The following is a 13,858-nucleotide window of genomic DNA, read 5'->3' on the forward strand; positions in this document are numbered from 1 at the left end:
AGTCTAGAGTCCATGAGAATTAGAAATTTTGTTTTGCATTTTCCCCCTTTTGATCAGGATTCTTCTATGGACTCTGATCAAAATGTTCAGTAATGGTAGCTGGGCACCATTCAGTTCTTCTGGTCTCATGACAAAGCAGGCAGTTGTTTATGGAGGCAGTTAACCGCAAATTCCATATCCTCCTCCTGTTCCTGCCTCTCCTTCCTCTTTTGTCCAGGAGAATAGAGACCAATTGTTGTGCCTTGATAGACACTTGTAAGCTTTGAAGACCCCAGGCACTACACATCGAACTAGGAGGTAGAACAGAGGCACTAATCATGTTATTAGGCCATCAGTGGGGTGTTCCATATGAAAACATGACCCTATTCCTCCAAACAGAGGAACCAAATCCCATGAGGTTTTTGGTTGTACATAAGCCGCCTCAGCAGCTACTCCTTCTTTTCTTTTCTTTTTGTGATTGTTGTAAATATATCTATCACACAACTTTTGCCAGTTCAACCTTTTACAGTGTACAACTTATTGACAGCAATTACAATAATCAGCTGTGCAACCCAACCCTTAATCAATGCAAAATTTTCATCACCATTAATGTCTCCCTCCCCCCACCCCTAGTAACCACTAATAAGCTTTGTTCTCTATGTTTGTTTTGTCTTTTTATAAAAGTGAGGTCTGTCTTTTTGTGACTGACTTATTTTACTCAACATGTCTTCGAGCTCCATCTATATTGTAGCACGTATCAAGACTTCATTTCTCCTACTGGCTGAGTAGTATTCTACTGTATGTATATACCCCATTTTGTTTATTCATTCATCTGTTGGTGGGCATTAAGTTGTTTTCACCTTTTGGCTAATGTAAATAGTGCTGCAGTGAATGTCAGTGCACAAATCTCTGAGTCTTTGCTTTTAAGTCTTTTGTGTATATAGCTAGGAGTGGAATTGCTTGGTCATATGGTAGTTCTATTTTCAGTTTTTTGAGGAACTGCCACACTGTTGCAACATTAACTTTTCAAGTGTTTTATTTCCTCAACAAAGTTAAGAGCTCCTGGAGGATAACCAATTGAAAACTTTTCTCCCCAGGCCACAATAGTCTAGGGGTGAAACTACAGTCTCAATGGCAGTGGCAAAACCTATTTCTCTGGCTTCCTCCTCACCCATTTTGTGAGACCCCTCGCTCCCCAGATTCTTCCAGACTAGCTCTGGTAGTCCTTGTGAGTTTTATTGTTAGTAAGTCAGTCAGGGCGGCTGTCAGGAAGAATCTGTGCTCTTTCTTCCCTCCTGCTCACTGCTTTGGCTGCTGCTGGTGCTGCCAAAGGCGTCTGGAATCCGTGTTGCACAGATGGCTGGTGCTCTTGCTAGTGCTATTAACACCACCACATCTGCCCATCAAAGCTAGGGTCCTCTCCAACTTCTCCTGCAGATGTGGCTTCTTTGGCTTTGCTGCTCAGGCATCTGTGCTGCAAAGGTGATCTTGAAGGGGATATTACTAATCCTTACTTGTACCATTTTCTGTTGCATAACTCAAGGTAATATAACCTTGTGATCATAAACTCTTACAGAAATCTTTTGCCAGTTCTTAGCTAAATAGCTGTTTTGATGTTTACCAGCCTTTATTTGCCTTTTATTTCTGAATAGATGTCTTTTAATTTTTTTTCCAACTTACAAAATAAATCCAAGCCCCTTGAGAAATTTTAAAACACAGAAACATTTTCTCTGTTTAGATGTGGCTATATGTGTACCTGTGTATATCTATGTGTGTGTGTCTGCAGTATGATTTGAATTTCTACAAAAGGAGACTATTACTGTGTATCTTATTTCCCAACAGTCTGTATCTACAAAATATGACCACATTTCCATTAAATATCCAAATAACAATGATTTGGCACCACCCTGACGGAAGAGTAGGAAGCCCAGTCTTTTCCCTGGCTTCTTTTTTTCCAAGTGTCCTGAAACTCCCCATGGTCACTTAAAGTCATACCTTAATTGTTTCTCCTCTACTCATCTGAGGCTGACTTCTGAAACTCGACTGCAGTTCTGAGGACCACAGAAACTGCAGTCCCAACCCCCCCCGCAGAGTTCTGCCTGTGGCCCCGGTTGCCCCCATGCATTTTCTTACTGTAGAGTCATCACTCTCAGGGCGTTCCTGATTGCCTGTTTGCGTTTGTCCTTGCTCCTGGTGACAGTATCTATGTATCCTAACTATGAGCTTTGAAACACTTCTTCTCCGCTTGATACTTAGTTGGGGCATCGCACAGCAAAACTTCCTAGTCCCGTGTGCATGGTTTTTGACTCATTTATTGATTCATCGACTTATTTTTTCATTCAAGAAAAGTTAAGTGAGCACTGGTTCTGCTAGGCACAGTGCTAGGAGCTAGATAGACATTTCCCTCATGGTATCCTTATAGGGCCTCAGGGTTGAAGAGCTGTGTTGGGATAGGTTTCAGTATTAAGTGCATGCTGATCCTGGAACCTCTGTTACCTTCAAAGACTGGGCCCTTTGCCTGAATTCTGGTGATTAGTGACTTAATATTTCTTCTGTGGGTGTCCTTGCTCAGTAACAACTTGTCTCATTGATATCTGGGTTTGGTTTAAGTATATTCCCAACACCTTCCACCCTACTTCATCAGATACATTTTTATACCTTTGACTCTCAAGAGTATGGTTCTGTAACCCTTTAATTTCTTATTGGGAGGCACATTTTACTCCATTATGCATTTCCAAAAGCAGAAGGTTCTAGCCAACTCCATCAAGCAGACCTGAGCTCTAAATTCAACTGCAGTGTTGAGAGAGGGGACACAATTTCTTTTACCTACAGAATCTGAGCCATAGGCTCTGGTTTGGTTGTAATATCCTGTAATAACTATGTATATAATTTGGAATTCTTTTTTTTCTTCCTCTTTTTCTTAAACTTAACTTTATATGTAATAAGTGCTAGATGATGTCATTAAATGTTCCTTGAAAAGATTAATCGATTCAACAATATTTATGGAGTCCTTTTTTGTGCCAAGGAGTCCCTGGGTGGTGCAAATGTTAAACACTTGGCTACTAAGTGAAAAGTTGGTGGTTTGAATCCACCCAGAGGTATCTTGGAAGAGAGTCATGGTAATCTGCTTCCAAAAGATCACAGCCATTGAAAACCCAATGGAGAGCAGTTTTTCTCTGTACGCATGGGGTCGCCATGAGTTGGAATCAACACGACAACAACTGGTTTTGTTTTCTTGGTTCTCTGTGCCAGACATTGTTCTCAATGCTAGGCAATAGGATGAAATCATGAGTAAGACAGTCACTACCCTCATAGAGTTCACATTCTCTTGAAGGAGACAGACAATGGACAAAACGAGGAATGGATATGTGAAGTAATGTCAGGTGGTGACAGGTACAACAAAGAAAGAAAGGAGGGTAAAGGTAGAAAGTGATGGGGATGGTATTAGATAATGTTTTCTGAGAAGATCTCTTGAGGATATGGAATTTGAATGAAATAAGAGAGTAAGTGAAGGGAAGTAAGTGAAATAAGCCAGTCATAAAGGGACAGATATTATATGAGAGCTATAGGCAGAGGGAACACAGATAAAAAACCTTGAGGTAGTAGGGAGCTTAGTGTTCTGGAGGAGCAGTAGGAAGACTTGTGTGGTTGAAGGGACCAATCTGATGGGGAAGGGGGGCAGTTATGAAATCAGGGATGTAGCCAGGGACCAGATCATGTGGAGCCCTGTAGACCCTGGAAAACACTTTAGATTTTAGTCAGGTATTTTGATTAAGACTATGATAAATTTATAAATTAATTTGGGAAGAAAATATAGTCTCTCAATATTTTTCTTTTTCCTGTATTCTTTTCTTTTCCTCCTCCTTTTTTTTTTTTTTTTGCTCTTCCTCTTCCCCATTCTCCTCCTCCTCTTTCTTTACACTTTACAGTAAATATCTGTCGTGTTTTTTACATAGGTTCTTTCGTTTGTTTTGGGTTATTTCTAAAATACTTTATATATGTTTATGCTATTGTCAGTAGAATCTGTTTCTCTATTTTCCAATGCTTGCTGATACAGAGAAAAACTGTGAACATGTGTATAACCTAATGTTTAAGTACTAAATTTGAAGGGATTTTAAGGTAATTCACTACCACTTGCTTTTTGTTGGGGTAAACATGTATGTAACAAATAATTTGCCATTTTAACATTGTTTACATATACAATTTACTGAAATTACTTTTTTTATGTTGTTCAGCAATCACCATTATCCATTTCCAAATTTTCCCATCACCCTTAACAGAAGCTCAGTGTCCTCCAAGCAGCGAGCCCCCCTTTGCCCCTCCCTCCTACCTGTACCTAGTGATCAGTAATAACCTTTGGTCTCTGTACACTTGCCGATCTTAAATATTTCATATAGGTGGAATCGTATGGCATTTGTCCCTTTGTGACTGACTTTCGTCTATGTTGTATCAGGACTTCATTTCTTTTTATGGCTGAGTAATAGTCCACTGTATACGTACCACATTTTATTTTTCCATTTATTTATTGATGGACATTTAGGTTATTTCCACCTTTTGGCTACTGTAAATAGTGTTTCAGTGAACATTGGTGTACAAGTCCCTGTTGGCATATGTGCTTTCAAATTCTTTTGGGTATACAGCTAGGAATGGAATTGTTGGATCATTTGGTAATTCTATGTTTAATTTTTTGAGGCACTGCCAAATTATTTGCCACAGTGGTTGCACCATTTCATGTAAACAGTTTTAATTTTGCTTTCCAATATAATGATAGCCCTTACCAGGAATCGACTCAACGGCACTGGGTACCAGGTCCCTGGGTGGCACAAATGGTTAAGTGCTCAACTACAAGGGGAATGTTGGTGGTTTAAACCCACTCAGAGGTACCTTGAAAGACAAGCCTGAAGGTCTGCATCTAAAAGATCACAGCCTTGAAAACCCTACTGAGCAGTTCTGCAGTGTACACATAGGGTCACCTGGGGTTGCCATGAGTTGGAATCAACTAGACAGCAAATAACAACAACAACCGGATCAAGAGTGATATTGGATCTTTGAGTACTTATTATTTATGAAAATGATTCTAGAAATTTACTTTTAATATAATGTTATCATTTGAGGATATTTATATTTATCTATTTGCACATTAAAAGAATTTCCTTCTAATTAGTTAGGCTTTTTTTCCCTTAAGCATGGGTTATTGACTTAGAGATTACTTTTTAGCGTCTATTGAGATGATTATATGGTATTTTTTCCATTGACTTATTAATAGATTTCCTACTGTTAAACAGTTGTTTCACTCCCTAGAATCAATGCTCCTTGATTATGGTAGATGTCTGTTCCAGTCTGCTGTTTAACTTACTTTGCTCTTTATTAACTTGGCCTTTTAAATCTACTTAAGTAAGTTGATCTACAGCGTTCATATTTTGGACTCTCTTTTGTCACCATTTGCCATTCTGGTTATGCTGACGCCATAAAATGAACTGAACTTCTCACCAGTAAAGATGTTTGGTCCTAAAATCTTTTTTTTTTTTTTTTCTTTTTATTTACTTTAGATGAAGGTTTACACAGCAAGTTAGTTTCTCATTAAACAGTTAATACATGCATTGTTTTGTGACTTGGTTGCCAACCCCACGACGTGTCAACATTCTCCCCCTCTCAACCTTGGCCTCCCATTAGCAGCTTTCCTGTCCTCTCCTGCCTTCTTGTTCTTGCCCCTGAGCTGATGTACCCATTTAGTCTTGTTTTGTTTTATAGGCTTGTCTGATCTTTGGCTGAAGGGTGAGCCTCAGGAGTGACTTCAGTACTGAGTTAAAAGGGTGTCCAGGGGCCATACTCTTGCGGTTTCTTCAGTCTCTGTCAGATCAGTAAGTCTAGTCTTTTTTTTTGTGAGTTAGAATTTTGTTCTACATTTTTCTCCAGCTCTGTCCAGGACCCGCTATTGTGATGCCTGTCAGAGCAGTTGTGATGCCTGTCAGAGCAGTCCACCATCTAGTTCTGCTGGACTCAGTCTGGTAGAGGGTATGGTAGTTGTAGTCCGTTATTCCTTTGGACTAGTCTCTCCCTTGTATCTTTGATTTTTTTTCATTTCTCCTTGGTCTAGACGGGATGGGACCAGTGGAGTATCTTAGACGGCCGCCCACAAACTTTTAAGACCCGAGACACTACTCACCGAAGTAGGATGTAGAACATTTTCTTTGTAAACTATGTTATCCCAATTGAGCTAGATGTTCCCCGAGTTGGTGCTAAAATCTTTTACTGCAGATAATTAGTTGATAATTCCAATCTCTTCCAAGTTTATTGATCTATCCGGGCTTGATATTTTTCTTAAGTCAGTTTTAGTTATTTATATTTCCCATCCCAACCATTCAGTTCATTGAGATTTTGGAATTTTATTGTTATAGTCTTGTGAATATAATTATCTAATTAAAAAAACAACTCATCTCTTACTTTTTATTGTAAGGCCCTTCCTATTCGTGAGACTTGGGCATGAGACCACAGGGGCATGACTGGAAGACAACCTGAGAGACAGACTGTGGGCTTGTGAAAGAGCCCACTAAAACTGAGAGGCTTGACATACTAAAATGGCTGACACAGGTCTGAATCGGACTCCATTTTATCCTAGGCCCCTGCTTCTGCTTTTTACAGTACATGATCCGTGGCTACACTTTTGACCAAGGTAACTTGTTCAAAACATTCTGAGTTGGCCCAGCCAGAGTGTTGCAGGAAACAGAAGGAATAAGCTCTGGAATGGAGGAAACTCTGGCTGAGGTCGAGTACCCCAGCCAAGAGAAATGCTTGATAAATGAGTCTTATGAGAGCATGTTGAATGTCAATCAACCAAATGTACCCCCATACTCTTCCCAACTCTGTACAGAGTTCTGCAAAACTGAGTAAAGGTTATATATGCTTATGCTCTGTCTTCAGAATGCAGTTTTGAACTTTCATTTTGGCACTGCCCAATTTGCAAATTTTTGAATCTGAATAAAACTCTTATTTTACAGAAATTCTGTTTCATTTTTGACAGGTGTGACTCAGTTGCCCTTCTTTCACCTCTCTTTGTCTATGGACAAATATGTGATATGTGGGAGGGTAGATTATTAATAAAAAATTAAGTTATTATAGAAAATGGTATCACTTGTTCACCTGCATTTCTAGGTTGTGGTTCCTATCTGCTACTTGTGCCACAGCTTGCTTTGCCTTAGAATGAATGACTTCTTTTCCAGGAAGTTCCCCAGTTCCTCCTAAAAATAACCCCCTGGTGGGCCCAGGCTCCAGGTCTCAGGACAATCCCAGGTATGTCTGAGTTTTAAAATATGATCTTTTCAGTTGAGGACATTACTGTATATATTAGATCTCATCAATATGACCCCAAAATGTAAAATGACTAAGGGTCAGAAGTTGTAGGGAGTTAGATTTGGGTTCAATATAAGGAAGAGCTTTTTAAAAATTTTTGTTTGGAGCTGGAATGGGCTTCTTCGTTTTATTTTATGGTGCTTTAAGTGAAAGTTTACGGATGAAGTTAGTTTCTCATGCAAAAATTGGTACACACATTGTTATGTGACCTTAGTTGCCCTCCCTATAATCTCCACCCCAGATTTCCCATGTCCATTCAACCAGCTCCTGTCTCTTTTTGCCTTCTCATCTCACCTCTGGACAGGCGCCACCCGTTTAGTCTCATGTATCTACTAGAGCTAAGAAGCACTATTTTCATGAGTATCATTTTATTATGTCTTATATTCCAGTCTAATCTTTGTCTGAAGAGTTGGCTTCAGGAATGGTTTCAGTTGTGGGCTAACAGAGAGTCCGGGGGCCATGTCTTCCAGGGCCCGTCCAGTCTCAGTGAGACTATTAAGACTGGTCTTTTTACTAGAATTTGAGTTTTGCACCCCACTTTTCTCCTGTTCCATCAGGGACTCTTCTGTTCCCTGTCAGGGCTGTTACTGGTGGTATCTGGGCACCATCAAGTTCTTCTAGTCTCTGGCTGATGGAGTCTCTGGTTTATGTGGCCCTTTCTGTCTCTTGGGCTCATATTTGCTTTGTGTCTTTGGTGTTCTTCATTCTTCTTTGCTCCTAGTGTGTTGGGACTAACTGACATATCTTAGATAGCTGCTCACTAGCTTTTAAGACCCCAGACGCCACTCACCAAAATGGGATGCAGAACATTTCCTTAATAAACTTTGTTATGCCAGTTGACCTAGATGTCCCCTGAAACCGTGGTCTCCAGACCCCTGCCCCTGCTACTCTGTCCCTCAAAGTGTTGGGTTGAATTCAATAAACTTCTTAGGTTTTGGTTTAGTACAGTTGTGCTGACTTCTACTGTATTGTGTGTTGTCCTTCCCTTCACCTAAGATAATTTTTATCTACTATCTTTGTTAGTAAAACCAAAATGTCAGCAGTTCAAATGTACCGGGCATTCCTTGGAAACTCTATGGGGCAGTTCTGCTCGGTCCTATAGGGTCGCTGTGAGTCAGAGTTGACTCCATAGCAACAGTTTTGGTGGCTGGTTTATCTAGTTAATGAATACCCATCTCCCTCCCTCCTGGAATGGGCTTCTTTGGATGGTTACCCTCCCCATCACTGGAGATACGTGAGGCTAAAAGAAAACCCAGAGAATTTACCACCGTGTTGTTCCTTGGGTCCCAAGGTCCTTAGCTAGTGTACCTCCTTCTTTCCATCTTTCAGAGTCTTATGTTTGTCCAAGGGTTTTAGTTGTACTTTGCAGGAACAGTAGGGAATGATTTATTCCATCTTCCCAGAAGCCTAAAAAATTTTTAAAAACTTTCCAGTGGCTTTTTGAAGCATATAAAATAAAATCAAAATTCCTATATCAGGCTCACTAAGCTACATCATCGTCTGTCTTCTTTCTGCTTCCTTGACCTCATCACACATCACACTGACTTTTACTGACCTCTTTCTATCTTCAGCAACACCAATCTCTTTCCTCCCTTGGGATGTTAGTATTACCATTCCCTCTGCCTGGACTACCCCAGCCCTTTGTATACTAATCCTTCTGGTTTTTCAGATTTCAATTTATTGTCATTTCCTCAGGAAGGCTACCTGGAGGATAAAATCTAAAATCCCACCCGCCCCCCCAAAACAAAAACAAAAATCAAACCTGTTGCTGTCAAATGGATTCCCACTCGCAATGACCCTAGAGGACAGAGTAGAACTGCCCCACAGAGTTTCCAAAGAATCGCTGGTGGATTTGAACTGTTGACCTTTCTGGTTAGCAGCCATACCATTTAACCACTGTGCCACCAGGGTTCTACCCACTCATGCTATATCACATCGCCCTATTTCTTCACATAGCTCTTATCACCACTTAACATTTTTCTTACCTGTTTAGGTAACTGTTTGCCAATTGATGACGTCTCTCTTGTGCAAGGATTCTTGTGTGACTTGTTCAGTGATGTATGTCCAGCACCTGGAACAGTTCATGGTATACCAAAAAACCAAACCCAGTGCCATCGAGTCGATTCCGACTCATAGTGACCTTACAGGACAGAGTAGAACTGCCCCATAGAGTTTCCAAGGAGCGCCTGGTGGATTCGAACTGCTGACCCTTTGGTTAGCAGCTGTAGCACTTAACCACTACGGCACCAGGGTTTCCACTTATGGTATATAAACTAAAAAAAACCAAACCTGTTGCTGTCAAGTTGATCCTGACTCATAGTGACCCTATAGTAGGTGTCTAATCACTCATTTAACAAATATTATTTAGTGGTTCCCAGGAATCAGATGCTATTTTATGTGCTTGTGAGACTGATGTAAATAAGATAGAGTTCATATCCTTGAAACACCTACATTTTTTTGGTGGAATTGGGGAGGATAAAAAACCCATTGCCGTCGAGTCAATTCCGACTCATAACGACCCTATAGGACAGAGTAGAACTGCCCCATAGAGTTTCCAAGGAGCGCCTGGTGGATTCAAACTGTCGACATTTTCATTAGCAGCCATAGCGCTTAAACCACTACACCACCAGGGTTTCCACTGGGGAGGACAGGTACTAAGAACATGAACTCTTTAGTGCTATGAAGAGGTAGAGAGTAACACTGGGGTGGGTACTACTTTAGTTAGAGTGTAAGTGGGTAACCTCTTTTAGGAAGTGACCTTTAAGTTGAGACCTGAATGACACAGACTTGTGAATATCAAAGAAAAAGAACAAGTACAAACGTGAACAACTTTATTCAAGGAATAGAAAGAAGAGCGACAAGGCAGGAGTGTAGTAAATGTAAGGAGGAAAGTTGAAAGAAAGAATGGCAGAGAGGGGGGCAGATCACATTGGGCACCGAGGCTATGATAAGAAGTTTTGGATTTTTTCTGGTTGTAAAGGCAAAACAATGGAATGTTTTGAGTAGGACATATTGGGATTTTATTTAGGTTTGAAGAAAACAATCACTTCTGATATTGAGAGAGTGGTGGACTATCAGGGAGTAAGGTTGAACAGGTAGACTACTGAGGGGAGTGTCGTAATTCTTTAGACCAGACATGACAGTAGCTTGGACTTGGGGTGTAGTGGTGGAGATGGTCCAAAGAAGTTGATTTTGTAATATAGTTTGTAGCTAAACTACATAGGATTTGATAGGATTTGCTGATGATTGGTTATGGGCCTTGGAGCAAAGAGATGATTCCTAAGATTTAGGACTAAGCAACTGGTTGCCATTTACTGAGATGGGGAAGGCTTTGGGTAGCAATAAGTACAGAAAATTAGAAAAGTAGTAAGAATCAATTGCACTGTTATATGAATATGAAGAAATGTTTAAGTTGTTTATTTTTATATTAGAAATAAAGAAATGTTGAAGGTTTTTTTGCTGTTGTTAGTTGAATAGTTAGCAGTCTCTATTTTCAGCTCATTGTGCTTACTACCCATAAAAAACACCCATTGCCGTCGAGTACAGGAATCCCTGAATATGTTAATATTTGAGCAATGATGGATGAATTTGTTTTAAAATTACAGTCTTTCTAGGAGGTTGTATTTTTTGGTACAAGGTTGCAGCCAAAGAGCAGTTTTGAAATCATGGGGGTTTTCCTCTTTGGTCAAGAGTATTTAGATCCTTAATTCTTCTCTTGATCATAGTAAAATATCCATTTTCTACAGCTGGTGCATTCTTCTCAGACTGAGTCTCTGTTTCCATGGTCTGGAGAAAGGGGTATAATCCTTCTCTGGGGATCTCCATAAACCAGTGCATTTGAGTGGGAAATTCTGTGTTCCTACCTGAGTTCTGTTGTACATGGCATTGCTATGAGTTGGAACCGACTCCATGGCACCTAACAACAACCTGAGTTCTTCAGATGTGTAGAACAGATAAATATCCTAGTTTGGAGGGCTTTTTTTTTAAATTTATTACTGATTGGTCAAAACTGCCTACTGCAAAGGAACCTTTATTACTTAGACAGACTTAATTTTTTTTTTCACAGAGGTGTGGGAGGACTTAATTATTGTTTCAACACACATTGGCATGCTTGGAACAATTCAGAAGGAAGTCAGAGAGTTATGAGACTTTAAGCCACGTTACTTATTCCATCTTTATTAGGTTGTGACTCGATGTTTATTTTACCAGTAAACATTCCCATAAGTACCAGGTAATGGGGCTTTATTCTATGGCCTGAGGGCCAAAATTCCTGAACTTGGTGAAACCAGCTAAAAAAGTGAATTCCAGAGATGGAATTTCTCCATGAAAAATGTGTTGCTTCCAGCCCTTGGTATTCACACCTAAGGCCTGTTGGCATCTGTTCTTTGGCTGGCTGAAACGGGCATGGTGGTACATAAAGGCAGTTTCCATGGAAATGATGCTGTGGCTTTGGAGATCAAAAGGCAACACCCTGAATTGTTTGGAGAGCCCAATGAAGTTTTTAGACTTTGTAGTTCTCCAGAGAAACACTATAGCCAAGATTTTGGAATGTTTTCTTCTCCAGGTGCATTAGAACTATGTGTACAAAATAGAAGCTTGTAGTTTGCTTGTGAATTTACCTGTTCTAATCATTTTTTTTTAATCATTTTACCAACTGTTTTGCAACATCCATCTCTGCCACAAAGAAAACTGTCATGTTTCGTTTTTTCCCTTTCTCCTCTTTATTTTAATAAATAGGTGATGCATTAAGGCACACAGAATATGCTGAGCTTATAAATTTGGTAGCAGTTAATGATTCCTCTTTTTGATAAATCATGGGTCATCCATTCAGTGTACAATTTTTCCACACAGTTTTAACATATGCAAATGAACTTGCCGCCAGATGTGCTCACAGCTGAATTGCAGTACTGCCTGTAAACGAGGCTTTGACTGACGGTAGCGTTCTCTGGCATACGTGTAGTCTTTAAACTGATTCCTTGCTTTGTATTCAAGACACTAACCCCCTTATCACAATATTAATAGAAATTAAAGCGGAAGAAAATATTTTCCCATGAATGTGTCTTCCCATGATCACATTTCATTTTTGTGGATCTTGATTTAGACATGTTTCTTCTGAAAAGCTCCCACATTATAGATGTCAGAGCATCCTGAGGAATGACATGAGGCATATTTCTCCTGGCTGATGGAGATCGTCAGTGTAAAAGAACTGAATGCGCTGCATTTGTCTGTGGGATTTAAGTCTTCGGTTTCCAGGACCACTTTTGAGCTGGCAGGATGTATTGTGGCTAGTCCTAGTATTCAAAAAGCATAATATTCACCATGAAATAATGAAATACAGACTGGATATGTTGTACCAAGATTTACAATTGTATTAACGTGTACACATGCAATATGGACAGGGAATGGCGAAATTTGAAGAAGTTCTCTATGAAGTATTTATTTAACCCTTTATAATCTTTACTTCTCAGAGATTTCCAGACTCAACATAATCAAGCTACCTAGACCATACTTACTGCAGTTTTTCAAACATTCCTATAGAGAGAGGGTGCTTCCTCCCACCTCACAGGGGCTACACCTTAGCTCCTCTCTGGGACAGTTCCCTTTTGCTGCAACCACATTTCCGTGCTAGTTCAACGTAAAGCCCTCACCTCTAATTCCTTCTTTCAGCCCTCATCAGTGAAGAATCAGGTGCATACTTGCCAGAATATTCTCTCCTATGTCTCTACATTCTCCTTCCCCCACCACCAAAAAAGGACATTTGACTCTGGATTGTGTTATACATTTATCTGGAATTGTAAATTCTCTGTACCAAAAAAAAAAAAAACTATGTTCAAATAGTGAGCTCTAAAAAAAAAAAAAGATTTTTTTTTTTTTAACTAGGGTTTAAATCAACTGTGAAACTGGCTGTTTGCCATTTAATACACAGAATTATAGGGTGAAAATATATAGAAGGGTCATTGGAGAGCATTTATCAGTGTTTTGCCATCATTTTCATTAAAGGGCTAGTAACAACAGAGGGAAAAGACCTTATCCACCAGCGGTCTGGAGGCATAGAGTCCAGCCCAGAATAAGCATAATATGTCTTTGAAGTCTTCTATTTTATCTTAAAAATTCCTGGAACTTTGAATTTTACTTCAATGTATATCCTTGCTTATTTTCTAATAGTTAACATCGAGGACAATGGTCCATATTTATCCTGCACTTTTGTGTAGCATGTAGCACATGTCCATGTATTTTAAGAATAAAAAAATTACGGCCCGAACAAATGGGTTTGGTTGTAGATGAGTGAACTGAGGTCTAGAAATGTGAAGAGATTTACTTATGATCACCATGGCAGAACCAGCACAAGAATTCAGGTTCAATGACTTCCAGTCCAATGGGCTTTCCATCAAATTCTGACAAATGTTTCAACCTGATGTCTTTTCCACATGGGTTCCTGGAAACCAGGGTTTCTGTAAGTCAGGAAAATCTTTGGAACTTGACTAAACCACATTTAACCTAGTGTCTGTGGCATATAATTAAAGCTGGA

At 39.7% G+C, this 13,858-nt stretch overlaps 1 protein-coding gene across 16 annotated transcripts in view; it reads left to right on the plus strand.

Moving 5' to 3' along the window:
- LOC126077091 (cytochrome c oxidase assembly protein COX18, mitochondrial) overlaps window positions 1-13,858 on the plus strand; it is a 124,030-nt gene that overhangs the window by 30,691 nt on the left and 79,481 nt on the right. For 11 of the 16 annotated variants that reach the window (XM_049886065.1, XM_049886066.1, XM_049886067.1 and 8 more), the window contains one exon: window positions 5,731-6,652. The exons of 4 other annotated variants lie outside the window; for them this stretch is intronic. The gene's annotated coding sequence lies outside the window, so the exon portion shown is untranslated. Of the gene's footprint in view, window positions 1-5,730; window positions 6,653-13,858 lie in introns of those variants that run through there. One more of the 16 variants, XM_049886050.1, reaches the window with a different exon arrangement.

The sequence above is a fragment of the Elephas maximus genome, chromosome 5, assembly GCF_024166365.1.
Source record: "Elephas maximus indicus isolate mEleMax1 chromosome 5, mEleMax1 primary haplotype, whole genome shotgun sequence".
Lineage (NCBI taxonomy): Eukaryota > Metazoa > Chordata > Mammalia > Proboscidea > Elephantidae > Elephas > Elephas maximus.